The sequence below is a fragment of the Tamandua tetradactyla genome, chromosome 3 (genome assembly GCF_023851605.1).
Source record: "Tamandua tetradactyla isolate mTamTet1 chromosome 3, mTamTet1.pri, whole genome shotgun sequence".
In the NCBI taxonomy this organism is placed as follows: Eukaryota; Metazoa; Chordata; class Mammalia; order Pilosa; family Myrmecophagidae; genus Tamandua; species Tamandua tetradactyla.
The window spans coordinates 189,401,218-189,418,351 of NC_135329.1; the positions used below are offsets into that span (position 1 = coordinate 189,401,218).

The window sequence follows — 17,134 nt, forward strand, 5'->3', positions numbered from 1 at the left end:
GAATTCTTGGCAAGCAGAACTAAAGAAGAGTAACCAGGAAAAAGTTTTACATCTTATTTAGAATAAATCACTAGTATTCCCTTAAATAAAAAGTTACAATAGAAAGATACCAACTGGAAGTTACTCTTCTCACTTTGGTTCATTGCACTTTTGATTTGTGATTTACATAGTTGTTTAATTCAATTGGTTATAGTACAACCTTCCACAAAAGCATTAAAGCACAAGATACCTATTATTCCTTCATCACCTGAGTTTTTCAAGTTTTATATTTATTCTACTATATTCACAGTATGTCAGCAGTTCTTGAATGTTAAAAAAAAAGGTAAAACTCTCCTCTAAAAATGCATATTTATGTAACTATAATGGTACTAAATGGGAAGGAGATAATTAATGAAGGAAGGGGGAAAAAGCAAACACATTCATGTGCAGGGAACATACTTCAAGTCTTTGAATTTAAAAACAACTTCCCCAGAGAAGCTGGCTATAATGGAATTTCCAGAAAACTTCTTTTGCCCTGTAAAAAGAACCTGAAAGCCCTAATCCAAAATTTTGAAAACTGCAGTTACGAGATGCCCTAAGTGATGATCAAAGCAGTTGGAAGGAGGAGGATGAATGTGTCTTCCATTCAGCTATAGTGTGGGATAGCCTCTTTGGCTGTTGGTGGATTGGTAAAAACCAGTGAAGTACCAGAAGGTTCTGAAGGAAAGTACTGAACATATTATCTATCTGTATCAGTAACAGGGCTTCATGGCTAGGAAAATTTCCTAAACAGTAAAATGACTCCTGGATAGAGCTCTCTCCCCAGCATTAAATGTGGCCAAAAAAAAAAAAGAGAAAAAAGTACAAATAGACATAGACATAGTGGGACAGACGATTACAAGGCAAAGAGCCCAAAGAAGTCAAGACAATGCTACAGGTTAGACAATATTCCATGAGGCTAGAAAACTGGTTAACTTTAAAAGCGCTAGCAAAATATCACTCTTGTTTATAAACCACCTATTTATCATATGACCACACACCAAATAAATCCTTTCTCCCAGCATGCTGAAGAATCCTATATTCAGCCTTTTAAGCATTCTGCATCTCTTTGCCAGTCTTGTAGCTGAGTATCTTGTTCCAGTCGATTTTGGTGCAGGCTGCTGGCACAATGCCTTGAATGTGGTATCTGACATTGTTTGGTAGTTTTCACTAATTGCTGTCTGATACTCATTTTCTGCATGCTCTATGATTTTAATAAAGTCCTTGGCAGTTTGGACTTCATTTGAAACAGATACTGAATCCTGTACATCTTTATGACTAACCAAGTGAACATTGCCATCTTCGTAATAGTGAACCTGAATTTTAAGCTGGGCTCCAACTGCCTGGGCTGCAGGTGGTGTGATGATGAACTTCCACGCTGATCTCCAACAACCATTCCAGAAGTTTTTAGGCTGAAACTGGTACCTTTCAGTACATGCAATAGCAGTCTGATACTCTTCTATAGTTGTAGCGTAAACAGTACCCAAGCCATTGGAATATTGATCTTTCACATAGGCCTTTAATGCACTGTCACAGGATTTTCTCCAAAACTTCAGACCTCCACCTAGTTCCTCTGCATGGGGGTCACTTGCTTCTTTTCCATAAATGATCAAACTTAAAGGAAATTTTGCTTCCTGGTATTACTCAGGTCACCATGTTCTGTAATTAAGACCTGATCATCATAGCCTTCTATTTTTACAGGTGTGAACTGATCCATGTTATATTGGGCAAATGCATGTGCTGCCCCTTATTATTCCCAATAATGAGAAGATTGTCATTATTAAGTAATAGCCAAACATCATTAAACACTTCATTAAATTCTCCAGGGGGTATATGAGTGATGAATTTAGCGGCTATGCATACCTTCTTCTCGTCCAACACCCGATCCTCAAAGTTGACCATCTTGGACTCCTCTGGCCCAGTCTGTCCACCCACACAAGGCAGGCCAGGAAGGAAAAACTCTCTCTCGTTTTTGAAGAACAGATTTTCTGGAAAAGGAATTTTGGCTGAGTTTTTTTCTCTTAAATATATCATACTATTGCCTTCTCACCTCCAGGGTTTGGCACTTAGTCTGATTGAGGGCCACTTGTATTTAATGAATCACTTTTCTCATATTGTTCCCAGGATTCTCTATTTTTGGTTTTTGACATTCTGCTTCTATGTGTATCAGAGTAGGTCTGTTAGGGTTCATTCCATTTGGAGCATGTTGCGCTTCTTGGGCATGTATGTCTTTCATAAGAGTTAGGACATTGGGACATTCAAATATTCTTCCTGCACCTTTTCCCTTCTCTCTTTTGGGAATACCCATGATGATATGTTTGGACAGTTCATGCTGTCAGTCAAATCCCTGAGAAACTGCTCAATTTTTCTATTCTTTTGTCTATCTGTTCTTCTGACTGTATGATTTCAATTGTCCTGTCTTCTAGTTTACTGGTTCTTGCTTCTGCCCATTCAAATCTGCTGTTGTGTACTTCTAGTGTATTTTTAATCTCTATTATTGTAAATTTAATCTCCATAACTTCTATTGTTTCTTTTTAAGCTTTCAAATTCTTCTTTATGCTCACACATTGTCTTCTTAATATCCTTTACCTGTATATCCACATTTTCCTTCATATTCCTGAATTGATTTAAGATATTTGTTTGAACTTCTTTGATTAATTGTTCCAAATTCTATGTCTCTTCTGAAGTTTTAAATTGTTTCCTCAACTGAGCCATACCTTTTTTTTTTAATATGGCTTATAAATTTTTGCTGATGTCTAGGCATCTGAGTATTTCTATGTGTTAACTCTGAAGGTCAGTTTCTCCCTCTTGCCTAGAACTTTATTGTCAATTGTCTTCATATTAAGGCTTTTCTTTGATGCTTGTTCCAATTTATTCTGGATCTTTAGAGAAGCATGTGTTTACCTGTTCAGGTTTTATCAGCTCTTCTTTATCTGATTCTTGCTCTTGGTATTCAGTACAATTTTAACATTGCACTTTTTGTGCAATTGTTTCATCTCCAGAAGAAAACTTCCTTTCCTCTTTTCCCTCTCTTGATCCCTCTCAAAATCTTGATCTGTTCTGTTTGTTTTTGTGCAGAATTTTCTCCCCAGCTCCTATGATTTGTTTACATTCTCTTCCTCACCCAGTGTCCCTCTTTTCTTATATTTTTCAGTCCTGGGACCAATCCTGTCTTACAACAGTTCAGTTTCCCTCCCCCCGCTTTATTTTCTGGGACTTTTTTTTTGTCTCCCGTTTCTTCCTAATTATGATATCCCACCCTGGAGTCACAGAAGGTGTCAATCCAGAAAGACGGATCAATCCAGAAAGTCCATTTTATATTTAGGTGGTCCAGCAAACAGAAACTGGGTTGAATGTGCACTCCTCTTGTCAAACTTCTACCATGGGGTCTGTCCTCTTTCCTCTTTCCCCTTCCATCACCCTCTCCCCACCACTGCCCCAATCAGGACACTTTTCTATGCAGCATTTCTCAGTCGCTGGTGTTCTACCCTGAGCCTCTATGGACTTGGGGACCTGTGCCTGAATATGCATAGGGTTCTAACTCACAGCTTTGAGTAGCTCTATACTCGACATCTATGGCAGGAAGGACCCAGGTGTTGCTGCCTCTGCGTGACTCCTAGGTTGTGCAAGATGGAGTGAGGGGGTAAGGGTCCAGACTGGCAGGTCCAGGACAGAAATCCCCTATCTGATTTGGTGATTATTTTTCTTTAATTCAGCATTTGTGGTATCCTTTTCCCATCTCTGTCATTCTCCAGATTTCCAAGCAAGTGGAATTTGTCCTTTTATTAGTTGATTCTGAAAGGAGATTTTTCCAGGGAATGTCTTATGTTGCTAGCTTGAGGATGTCACTCTCTATAGATACTTACTTTTAACCTATTTTTTCTTAATTCTCATTTTTAAGTAATTTCAGATTATAGGACAGTTGCAAAAATAATACAAATCCCATACAGAGAAATAGAATGTGTCCTTACCCGCTCCAGATATGCAGATCCACCAATTTTAACATTGCCATATATGCCATATTCATCTAGGATGTATCTGTTAACACATATCTATGTCTGTTTATCTATTTATCTATTTTATGAGCATTTAAGAATAGGATATATATCTTATGCTCCTTGAATACTTCATATTTCCATATACAATTCTGAACAACAAGAATATTCACTTATGTAACCACCTCAAGTTTGTTCAAGTTCAAGAAATTTAACATTAATATAAAGTTTATAGTTTATATTCCAATTTTTTCAGTTGTCCCATTAATGTCCTTTTGAGCCTTTTCTTCTCCATTATTATATCCCACCTGTAATCAAATGTTGCATTTAATTATCATTGTTCTTTAATTGCCCTTTCCCTTTTTTTGGTTTAATTGTGGAAACATATATACAACATATATACTTTATCTCTATGAGTTTGCATATTCTCTGATATTTTCTTTGTGGTAACTATGGGGTTTAAATTTAACATTCTAAATCTATAACATTCTTAATTGGTTTGATGCCAACAACCTCAGTAGCATACACAAACCATGTTCCTATACCCCTTTGTCCCCCAATCTTTATATAGTTCTTGTCATAAATTATATATTTATATGAGTCCAAAATCATTGCTTTATCTTAACATTTTATCAGTTTCTTTTTGATATTCAGTATGAATTAAAAAGTGGAGTTACAAACCAAAAATATAATCATATTGGCATGTATATTTACCCATGTCAATACCTTTACTGGAGAACTTTATTTCTCCATGCAACTTCAATTCACTGTCTCGTGTCCCTTCCTTTTTAACCTGCAAATTTCCTTTAGCAGTTTTTGTAGGGCCTGGTCTGATCATAATGAACTTCCTCAGCTTTTGTTTACCCTGAGATGTTATAATCCCTCCCTCATTTTTGAAAAATAGTTTTGCTAGATAAAGAATTCTTGGTTGGCAGTTTTTCTTTTCAGTACATTAAATATGTCATCCCATTGCCTTCTTGCCTCCATGGTTTCTGATGAGAAATCAGCATTTAATTTTACTGAAGTTCCCTTATATGTGATATGTTGCTTCTCTCAGAACTTTCAGAATTCTCTCTTTATTTTGGCATTCAAAAAGTTGATTATAATATGTTGCAATCTGGCTGTATTTGGTTTTATCCTGTTTGGAGTTCATTGAGCATCTTTGATGTATATATTCATGTCTTTTGTTAAATTTGGAACATTTTGAGCCATTATTTCTTCTAATATTCTCCTAATATTCTCTCTGCTCATTCCTTTCTTCTCCTTTTCAGACTATTACAATGCATATATTGGTATGCTTGATGGCGTCTCACAAATTTCTCAGGCTCTATTTGCTTTTCTTTTTTCTTAATGCTCCTCAGATTGAATATTTTAAATTGTCTTTTCTTCAAGTTTACTGATTCTTTCTTCCCAGCTCAATCTGCTGTTGAATCACTCCCACTCCAGGGAATTTTGTAACTGTGGTTCCATTTCATAACTTCTATCTCTTCATTGTTATTCTCTTTCTGTCTGTCATTTTCCTAATGTTCTTTGTTTTGTATCCATATTTTCCTTTAGCTCTTTGAGCATATTTTATCTTATGTGTCCCAAGTCTGGTTGTCCTTGTTGATGGTTTTTAATGCTTTAATCATTTCCTTTGCATGGGCTAGTCACTTCCTGATTCTGTGTATGTTAAGTAACTTTTTTGATGAAACATGGATATTTTGATATTTGAATGTTATCACTAGGATTTAGACTCTGATGAGTCTATTCCTTAAGCTCTTATTCAGCTAGTGTTATGACAGAGAACTAACAACAAAAACAAACAAAAAAAGAAATAAAAGAAAACACCTTCCTTGTCTTTATAGATTGGCTTGTGGGAGTGCTCTCCTTCAGAGCTTAGCCATGTAATGAATTTAGAATATAACTAACAATATAAGGATAGGATCCTCTTCCATCTTTTCTCTGGATATGTCTTATCCTAGGTATGCACACATGACCTGAGGAATTAATTTCCTTCTTCTCCAGGAAAAAGTGTTTTCTCATGTTCATGGGCACTACCCTGTATGTCCCATAACCAGCAAACCTTTTCCCCAGGTAGTAGTGGTTGGATTGTTTACCTTCATGTTCAGTAGGAGAGCTCTGTGAGCTGCTTCTACATACAAGGCAAGTTCTGGGATGGCAAGTTGTGATGAATGTCCTAGTTCAGGCAGCCATCTGACAGATTGGCACAGACATACATGCTCCCAATATGTGCATGAGGGTTACTCTGCTCCCTTTGGAGCCAGACTCAGGGATGTAGTCCTGCTCCCTACCAAGCTGGGAAAGAGATGGTAAAAAGGTCGGTAAGGGCACTAGGACATTCTACCTTTTCAAGTTGCCATTTCCTTGATTTAGTAGTTTACCATATTACTGCAATCCTTAAACTATTTTGGGGGCCTTTGAAAAAGATTTTCTAATAGTTTTTCATGGTTTTTCATGGTTTATGGGGGGAGGGGACAGAGCCCTGGAGACTCTCTCTCCGCCGTCTTTGTTGGGGTAGGGTCATTCAATTTCTTTTGTGGTAATCTGTAATGAAACATTTGAAGAAACTATGAAATTTTTACTAAGACCCTTATATAAAGAAAAAAGAAAAAGATAAGTTGACAGTAATTGCTTGAAAAATATAATAAACACAGATAGTTCAGTGTAAGTAAAGGATTAAAAAACAACTGTGTAAAAGTACCAAACAGGATAATCCACGGAGATTATGTGGAGGCCTTCAATTTTCCTAGAAGTTGACTTGTATTCTGACTGGGGTGAGGACTCCATTAAGTCTTCCACAACCTCTTGTTTATCCTCCCTTGGAGAGATTGTATGGTGAAGTGGGCATCCTTATTTCCCTGTTAACATTCCCAAGTGTTCTGAGAGATATAGAGTCAGAATGACTATGCCTACTAAATCAGGCGTTGTTTCAGTATGCCAAACATCTGGAATGTAATATTCCAGAAATGGATTGGCTTTCACAAAGAGGATTTAGTAACTTACAAGTTATAATTCTAAGGCCATGAAAATGTCCAAATTAAGGCACCAACAAGAGCACACCTCCTTGGAGGAAAGGCTGCTGGCATCCAGGGTTCCTCTTTCACATTGGAAGGTACATGGTGATGTCTGCTGGCTTTTCTTTCCTGTGTTGGTTTCAAAATGGCTCTCAGCTCCTGTGGGTCATTCTGGATTCTACTGGAGGCATTTTTTTTTTTCTCTCTTAGAGCTCAGGTCTGAGCTCTCTCCAAAATGTCTCTCCCTTAAAGGACTCCAGCAAGTGGCTTAAGACCCATCTTGAATGGGTGGGGTCACATCTTCATGGAAACAACCTAATCAAAAGACCCCACCCAATAATAGCTCTGCTCCCACAAGATTGGAATAAAAGACCATCCCCCAGGAAATTTACTCCACCCTCTCTGAAGCCTGGGGCAGCAAAAGTCTTCCTGAACAAAAGGGCAGAAGCCCACGCTATCTAAACTCGGGGGCAAACTCACCCTATCCATGTGCATGAGTGGGTCCATTCTCCTCACCTGAGGTGTCTTAGCTACAGGCCTTGGCTTCCATGGTTCTGCCTTTGAAGTCATTTTTCCTTCAATCTGTCCCTTTTCTGTCCATTTTAGTCCAGACTGGGAGCAGTTCTGTTTACACAGATCCCACAGCAAACATCCATTTTCCATGCAGCATGCAGGGGTCACAACCATCAGACAATAGAGCTTTGCACAAATCCTTTCTGGATAATTCCATTTCCAATCCTGGCTTGTGCTGAAATGGCTTACTGTTTCCATGTTTGGTTAAATCCTCACTTGGAAAGGTGCACAGTGACATCTTCTGCCCTTCTCTCCTGGGTTGGTTTCAGAATGGCTCTTTTAGCTCCTATGGGTCCTTCTGGCTTCTCCTGGGGTGCTCTGGAAGAAGCCAGCCACCATGTCATGAGTTCACTCAACTAGCCCTGTGAAAAAGCCCATGAGGAAAGAAATGAGGCCCACCACTAATAAACAGCACAAACACGCCAGCCCATATGAGTGAGCATCTTGGAAACAGATCCTCCAACCCCAGCTAAGCCATCATATTAAAGTAGTGCTGACCACTATCTTGATAGCAACATCATGAGAAATTTTTGACCCACAGGAACAGTGAAAGATAATTAAAGTTTATTATTTTCCTAAGCTACTAAGCTTGATACACATTTTTTAAACAATAATAGAGATGTAATACAAGGTATTTTGGTTTGCTTATGCTACCAGAATGCAATATACCAGAAATGGGTTGGCTTTTTAAGTGGGGATCTATTAGGTTACAAATTTACATTTCTAAGACCATGAAAATGTCCAAATTAAGGCATCAAGAGGAAGATACCCTCTCTGAGGAAAGGCCACTGACATCTAGGGTTCCTCTTTGACATGGAAGGCACATGACAATGTCTGCTGGCCCTTCTCTCATGGTTGTAGTTTTGATGACTGTCTCCAAAATGTCTCTGGGTGTTTCTTTTTCTCTTACCTTCTCCAGAGACATTTTCTTTCTCTCCATGAGTTCTCTAAACGCACTCCAGTAAAGGATTAAGACCCACCTTGAATTGGGTGGATCACATCTCCATGGGAACAACCTGATCTAAAGGTCCCATGCACAGTAGTTCTTCCCCTACAAGACTGAATTTAAAAAAACATAGTTTTTTCTGGAGTACATAAAAGATTTAGATGAGCACGCAAAGTATAAAACATTTCCATTTTATTTAAAATTTATATTGGAAGTAGATATGTAAGCCATATACATACCTAAATAGAAAAACTTTGGCATGAAGATATCAAATTTGAGGATTAGGAATGAGATTGAAAAACCAACTTTAATAATTGATTTTACTATTGTTCTATAATGTTAGAATTTCAAGCATGGATAAGATGAACTTTAAACAATAGTTTTTAAAATTGTAGAAAATTAAAAACATTCAATTTAATAATATCTCCTGGCTCTAAACCTACATATTGTCATTTACATGAAATATTTATATTAGATACATGATGCTGTTTTACTCTGTTGTACACAATGCTAAGTCTCATTAAGTCAGTAACACTGATCTTCTAATTTAAATTCTCTCTGGTTTATTAGAACTAGTTTAGTTGGCAAAATGCTAGGGGATATTTTAAGTGGTTTCTAAAATTAATATTGAAATTTCCTTTGTTTTTTGTTTCTTCTACAATCTACTCCTATCCCATTTTCCATATTTTCCTATCCTCTAAATCATTTACAAATAGAGCTATCATCAGTGTTTCATATCTTTCTTTATCTCTGTAATTTAGATTTCTCACTAGCCTCAATTTTCCTTAAATATTTGCAGGCTTTCATTTTATTGTTTATAAATGTTTATTTTTAAAATGTTGCTTCCTACTTAGGTTTTAGGCTTCAGCTCAAGTGTTTTTAAAAAAAACTTTAATTACTAATTTGGACCTACTTCAAAAGTTTTCCACTTCCCTGACAAACATATTTTCCTTCCTATGTAAACCTTTTCTTAAGGCTGACACTTTATGTGATAATCTTTCATAGAGCAAAAGAACTTCAGGATAGGGTGGTGCAACAGTGGCTCAGTGGCAGAATTCTCACCTGCCATGCCCGCAGAAACTTCAGGATAAAATTTATTTTATAGTTTTACCTATTGAACTTATTTCTATTTCTATACAGCTTATTTATTTCAACTTTGTCTCCTAAATTCTGTGGATACTAAGCTGCTGTCATTTAATTACCAGCTTTATTAGAGCTTCTTTTAGCATCATAGTGCCCTATTACCTTTGAAGCACTGGGCAATAACTCAGTTCCAGTTATACATGTCTCTTCCTGGTACCATTTGGATCCTGGTTTTGCCATTTTCAAGATACGTGATCTTGAGCAAATTATTTAGTTCTTCAGTAAAATGGATGACAAAAAGGACAGAGCATTATGTATAACATAATGCCTGGCAACCAGAAAATTCTACATCTGCTACTCCTATTACTGCTACTAATACTACTATTGTTACTATTGCACTACTGCTATTAGTAGGGTTACAGTTCAGTCCCTTCCTAGATATTTGTGTTTATACAAATAGAGGTAAATAAAAGAGCATACATCTACATATAAAACATGAATTCCATATATCCCATTCTGGTGCCAGTTACTGCAGTTGTGTGACATGGGAATACAGGTTCAGGGCAAAACAGAAACTTTTAGCAAATGATCCCTTCACTGTACAGAATAAGCAGTCCAGAAAGGGCAAATTTCCTTGTCACTTATATAGTCCAGAAGAACAGAGGAAGAAATCCAATCACAGTCCATTTCCCAAAATGGCTCCAAACTGTCTCAGGACAAGGTTGATAAATGGCAGCTCCTCACACCCCACTTCACCACAGAGAAGAAAGACCAATCTATATTGTTCGAGTGTCGTTTTTATCCACCTCGGGGAGAGGGGTTTCCGCCAGTTTCTGCCCTGATAAGCACCTGTGGCTGCTTATTCCTGGTTTCTGGGTTGAAGGTCTGACAGGCTCATTTAATTAAACTTGACATCTCTCCCAGGTTGTGGAATGGGACATAGTAGAAAAGGAGGTGGGGGGTAGTGGAAGGTCCTTCCAGAGGATCGCTGCTTTGTGTGTGTTTGTGACCTCCCCAGAGGAGAAGGACAGGGTAAATGAGGTTTGATGAGGCTGCTTAGCATATATTTGTGACTTTTCTAACACCCCAAATTTAATTTCATTCAATGTAATATCAATGTTACAAACATAAAGCTGTAATAAAAACTATGTAACTGTATCAAAAAATGAACATAAATCTCAGTAGCAATCTTTTGTTTTTCTCACATCAAGATACAGTATTTAATAATTAGGCAGTTAAGAATTTTAAATTTGATGCGAGAAAGGTTCATTTCTTTCCTGAGTTGCCAGTATATGGATATAAATGCATTAATTCAGTGGATAAACAAATACTTGCAGTTGTCTATCTAAAAAAGTTATCCTTACTCCATTTTAGCAAAGGAAGCTAAATGTGCAAATTTCTGAATTTTCTTTGTTATAGAATCTCAAACAGAAGACACTTAGTATCAATCTCTGGCCATTTTATATCGAGAAAAGCAAATAACATTTAGGTCATTTGGTCATTGATGCTCTGAAGGACAAACGATATCAAGCAGTACTTATATGAAAAAAATTCAATTTTGTTTACTTCGACAATCCAACTTGGTGTCAGCTACTATTTAGCTGGGCCAATAATATTGATATTAGATGTCAGTTCTTATTCATTACTGCAGTTTGATGCATTAGTCAAAACTTTTAGATGTGGTAAAAAGAAAAAAAAAAGAAAGCTAAAACAGGTTCTGTCCATTTAGGGAAATTGGGAATAAAAACTGAATTAAAATTTAAGGGAAATGTAACATGTCATTTTTATTTTATATAATATTTATATTATTTCAATGCTTTTAAATATTCAACATTAACTTTCTATCTTTAAGCTTGTTCCATTCCAGATGATATTCTTAAACTAAATCTTTTCAGATTATTCATTGCTTATTTGCTTATTGACGTGTTCTCAAAAACAGAAGTAGAATATATCAGTAATAAATCCAGGTTGAAAAAAATAAACGAGTAATGAGATGAGAGTTGAGGCTTATAATGCAGTGGTCAGAGAGGTGCTCTCTGAGAGTGACATTTTAGAATACTGTGCAAAGATCTGAAGGAAGACAGCTGAAACAGAAGCAACAGTAGCTGTCAAATTCCCCAGGTGGTAGCAGTGTGGCTACATTGTGGAACAGCAAGGGCAGGGCACATGGAGGATTCAAATAAGCAGTGGAACATCTAGGTTGTTTCTATTGTTAAATATGGATTGGTTGGAGCCATTTTAGAATAACCCTACCAAATTATCTGGGACTTCCAAAGTGTAAATTTATACGAAGATGCCCTGCCTATGAAAAATATAACAGGGTCTTTTGGGTGTGGAATGAATGCCTTAACTTTTTTCTTTGAGTCACATACATAGCATGATTCTTGGCACAGAAGTGAATCCATAAATATTCACTGGTTAAGAACTATCAGAAAGTCACCAAAAGTCAGAATTCAAGAGGATTTAAGAGGATATATGACAATGGTTACTGTGACATCGTCGCATTTATTTTATATTATTGATCTAAAGTGTTACTTTAAAATTTAATACACTTTGTGGAGTCTCCATAGTTGCTTTCAGAATTTAGCTTCCAAAAGCAATTCAAAATATATTTATTCATTTTAAAAGAAATAATGTCACTGCTCAGGATATTTGACATTTAGGCAAGTGATCCCCCAATGCAATGAAGTCTTGTTTAACCAGGTTTTGCAGCACAAAATATTCTAAATAACATCAAAATATCAATTTGAAATGACACATGTCTCTCTAGCTATGATTAATTGTATTCAGAATCATAATTTGCATTTGATTTTAAAAGCATAGCACACTACATATATGATAAACAGGAGGAGTTTTGAAGAGATGGTTTTAAAAATGAGGATAATGTCCCTGAATCACATAATTAAAGCAAAAAGAATTGTCACACCAATTTACTCATAAGCATAATTACAAGAAAACTTGATTATCCCCTTTAATGTAATTTTCTCCACTTAATTTTGTGTTTGTGGGGGAATGTGGCCCTGTGAATCTATACTCTAAGAAGTGATTGCTAGTTAACATGCAAAACTACAGGCAGAGCAGGAGAGTCTGCCCTGCCTCTTCAAAGGAGATTTGATGTGTCTACCCAGAATGACACTGCAGGGAAAATGATTTAAAAGTTACATTTCCCAGCAGGCTGGGCTGGAATCTCTTATGACAGATTTTCCCATGATCTTTGGGTCCCATATGTTAATCACCACTATTCCCTGCCCTCTTTGCCCCCAGTGTTGTACCTTTTATTAATCACTCAAGCTATCTGACTAAAGGAACATGAACTAATATACCTAGATTGCATTCTACATTTATTGTACTTTTCTTAGAAGATTCAAGGTTTCATGCTTTTTTTTTTTTTTTTAGAATTGTCATATATTCCCTGATCGCTACTCTTACTACTTGGGATGTAAAAAGCAAATGAACCCTTTGTTTCTAACCTAAATACTTGATTGCATCTAGATTTTTACTTCACCAGGGCTGGAGAAAATTAGGACAACAAAGAATATTAAATATAAACTGTTTCTTTTTGGTGGGGCTGGATCTTGAAATCAATTAAAGAAATTTCCTCTTCTTAGAGTGATGGGTAGATTTTTTTCTTAGAAATAATTGGTTTACAGTTTACATACTGAAATACAAAATTAAAAAATAAACCCAGCCTCTAAATTCTGGACTGCTTCCCTATTATTTTATGTTTTACATACCTTAAAATGGTTTTTAAGGGTGGTGGAGTGGTGGTTCAGTGGCAGAGTTCTCACCTGCCATGCTGGAGACCTGAGTTCAATTCCCAGTGCCTGCCCGTGCAAAAAAAAATGGATTTTAAAAAATCAAACTTAAAGATGTGTTTTAGTGGAATTTTAAATTTGCTTTCTCCAAAGAGCATTCTGTTGTTGTAATTCATATCTACAAAGAAATATGAATGTTTTCACTAGTGAAAAAAAATGTATATGGTCTCTAAAAATTAAAGGTCGCAAACACAGAACAGCCTGAAAAAACAATGGTTCTTGGTGTCAAAGAACTGCTACTGCAAATAGAAAGAAGAGAGTTATTATTAACATACAGCAAATCATGAATTGGTCAACACCAAGTAAAAGCAGGTATTACAAGCATTCAGGGGGCACAGGAAATTTATAGCTAAATAAAGGGAAATTGTCGTTGTCAGGTGAGTTCTGTTTGCATAAACATAGAAGGAAACTTAACTGAAGTGATTGTTCGGAGCGTAGGTTTCTTTTTCTTCTTCTATTTCTTATAAACTTTAGGTCTTGTTCTTGTTCCCTTGAGGTTGGGCTTGGGGGAAAGTAGGGTTTCACTAAGAATTCTGCAGTCATGATTGTGTCAAAATGCAGGAACAGTGTGGCAAGGTTTGGGGCAGGACTTTTTTGAATGCTCATATGAGAGGAGAGAAAAGCATAAATTCAAAAGATAAGAGTTGTGCAGCAGAATTAAGCAAGGATTTCACAGCATGAGGAACAAAAGATCAAGTTGATTCTACATAGCTGTATGCGCAGTAATATCAACTAGTTTGCTGTAGCCACTGATCAAAGACAAGGCGAGTATGCTCAGGCTACAGAATCTAACTGCATACTCTAATAACCAATGAGCCTCTTGACTTCTCCATGCTCTTGAATTAATACTCTTAAGGCATTTCCCTTCCTTTCATGGTCATGCAGCTGAAAGGGGAGACCATATTTAGGTAGGCCAAGGGCAGGGGCTCTTGTAGGGCCTACTTTAGATTATAGATTTAGCTTAAAGACTCAGATATGTTATGCTTTAGGAGTTCATAGAGAGGTTGAGCTAGAAGAGAGAAGTTTGATATCCAATTCCAATAATACCCATAAAGACCTAAGAATTCTGTCAGTTGCTTTTTTTTGTCTAGGGTCTGGGAAAGTCTTGGTTAGAAGAGATACTTTTGGGATTTGATAGAATCCCCTAGTTGGAGAATATGTGCCCTAAATATATGATTTCTTGTTCTGTATATTGGAGTTTATCCCTAGAGGCTTTATGACCCTTTAAGGCTAGCTGTTGTAGTAAATGTAAGGCATCAACCTGACATGTTCATTCATTAGGGGAACATATAAGAAGATCATCAATACAGTATATAAAAGTGGAGCCTGAGGGAAAGATTATGTCTTATAAGTCATTTTCCAATGTTTATGAAAAGTAACTGGAGGATTTATGAGAATTCCTGAGGCATAAGGATCCAGGAATATTATAATTCATCCTGGGTTGACCTGACCTGAACAAGTGAGCCTTCAAACAAAGCTAAGGCCTTCTTTGAGTTCAGAGGCTCTTGCTAGCCTTCAAGCAGCAAACCACTATAAACCACTTTGAGGTCTATAACTATGGAAAAAGAATCCCTGTCAATAACAACATGAGCTTGAAAGAGGACCCCAAACTTCAGGTGAAAATGCAGCCCTAGGTGACATCTTAACTCTGCCCTTGTGATACCCAGAGGAGAGGTTTATCTAAGGTGTACTTTTATTCTTGATGCCTGGAAACTGTGATAATGGGTATTGTTTTAAGGCCAAAAAAAAAAAAGGAACACAGAACTAATACATGCTACAACTTGAATGGACCTTGAAAATTTATGCTAAATGAAAAAGCAGTCAACAAAATACCATTGTTGTATGATTCCTTTTAGATTAGCTATCCAGAATAGACAAATCTATAGAGACAGAAAATAGATTCGTGGTGAATCTATTCATGAATGTGGCTAGACATTGGCTATCAGAATGGGCTAGTATGCTAAGATTGCACTGCAGAGTTCAACGACAGTGAAGTAGGTAGTCCCAAGGAGAATCTGGGATAACAGTAAATGAGGATTTGAGACTACAGGGAAGCAAGGAATGACAATTTTATTTTTTGCTGTTCAGTTTTGGACATATATCCCATCATTTTCCATTAGATTTTCTTTTAGGGAGTCTGGGAGTATTTCAGGGGCTAGCGCATGGGATTATAGGAGTTAAAGCTCTAATGGCTTTTGGTTTGAGGGGATATTGGTGAAGTTTGGAAAAAGGTTTAGAGGGAACTATTTGGACTAAAATTTGTTTTATGTTTTTCATTTTCCCTATATCCATAGATAAATGGTCCATTAAACTTGAGATCACATTTCCATCACTTAGGAGATCTCATCCTAAGGGTTAAATTGAGCAGTATCACAAGATAGGAAAGAATGCATTTCTCTGAATTGGTCCTAGTGTAACATATTGGTGCTGATTTGGAAGTGTTTTTAACTTGGTTAAGTGCCCCCACCATATCTACAGTATATTTATTCCAAGCATGTGTGGCTTCAATAGAGAAGGAGGAATAGTGGAGAGAGTAACATTGATATTGATTTAAGAAGTGAGAATCTCTCTATTAATTTTGAGCTTTGTTTCCCCTTGCTAGTTAAGTGTGATGCTAAGAAGCAACTTAAAAGTACCCTCAGAGGGCAGTCAGTGGGCATTAAGTGGTGGAGGACTTAGATTGGCAGTATTATCATGATATTTGCTTTTTAATTTGAAGCAGTCCCTTTTCCAGTACCCCAATTTTTTGCAACAATGACAGAGCACAGGAGGTCTTGATGTATAGGATGACTTAGGAGGGGATTACAGTTGTTGCATTGTAAAGCAATGCAAGTAGTTTGGCTTACACAGTGAACTTTTCAATTGTTAGAGTGTGAGTTGACTGTTTAAATTTGTCAATTCCATAATATGGACCATTTCTGAGTCAAGTCTGTGCCTTTTTACTAAGGTGACAATGTCAGGTTTTAGCCCATTTGCAAACATAGCATTAAAAGCAATCCTAGCCCCAGGTTCATCTAGAGATAGTCCAAACTGTTTGACAAATGCTTTTGCTAGTCTTTCTTAAAAATCACAGGTAGGTTCATATTTCATCTTTGTCCTACTTATAATCTTGGACCTTGACGTAATCAGTCTTGCAGGGAATGGCATCTAACAATTCTTGAGATATGGTTTTAGATCAATCTATGAGAGCTACTTTAATGGGAGCTACTTTTTCTAAGACCTTATAATTTGCCATTCTAATCAAATTTTGGACTTCTCCATGATACCAAACAAACATGGGGTTCTCTGCCTAATATGCATACCAGCCAATCAATGACACTCAGGTTTCAGAGAGAGAAAGAGTTTATTGCTAAGCACGAAGCAGGAAATCAAATGGACTCAGCCTAAAAATCTGTGTTCCTGAGTCTAAGGAGTTCATAATTTTTGTGGATTCAAACAAGGGAAGGTAGCCTGGTTACTATGACAATAGCAAGTATGAAAAAGAGATGCGGCTAGGCTAGAATAACCATCACGATAGTAAGTATAAACAAGGGCTGGGACTAGTTCAGAGAGTTTTAGTAATTCCAGGTATTAACTTTTGGCTATTCTACAATGAACTAGAAAGCCAAAAAAAAAAAAAAAAAAAACTATATAATGATTCATTCAGTAATTAGAATAATTTGTTAATTTTTAATTCTTGGTTATATC

At 36.7% G+C, this 17,134-nt stretch overlaps 1 protein-coding gene and 1 pseudogene across 5 annotated transcripts in view; one reads left to right on the plus strand and one right to left on the minus strand.

Moving 5' to 3' along the window:
- The window catches only part of SPAG16 (sperm associated antigen 16), a 1,149,776-nt gene that overhangs the window by 817,932 nt on the left and 314,710 nt on the right, over nt 1–17,134 (plus strand). The window lies entirely within an intron of this gene.
- LOC143676530 (F-actin-capping protein subunit alpha-1 pseudogene) lies at nt 1,069–1,920 on the minus strand (annotated as a pseudogene).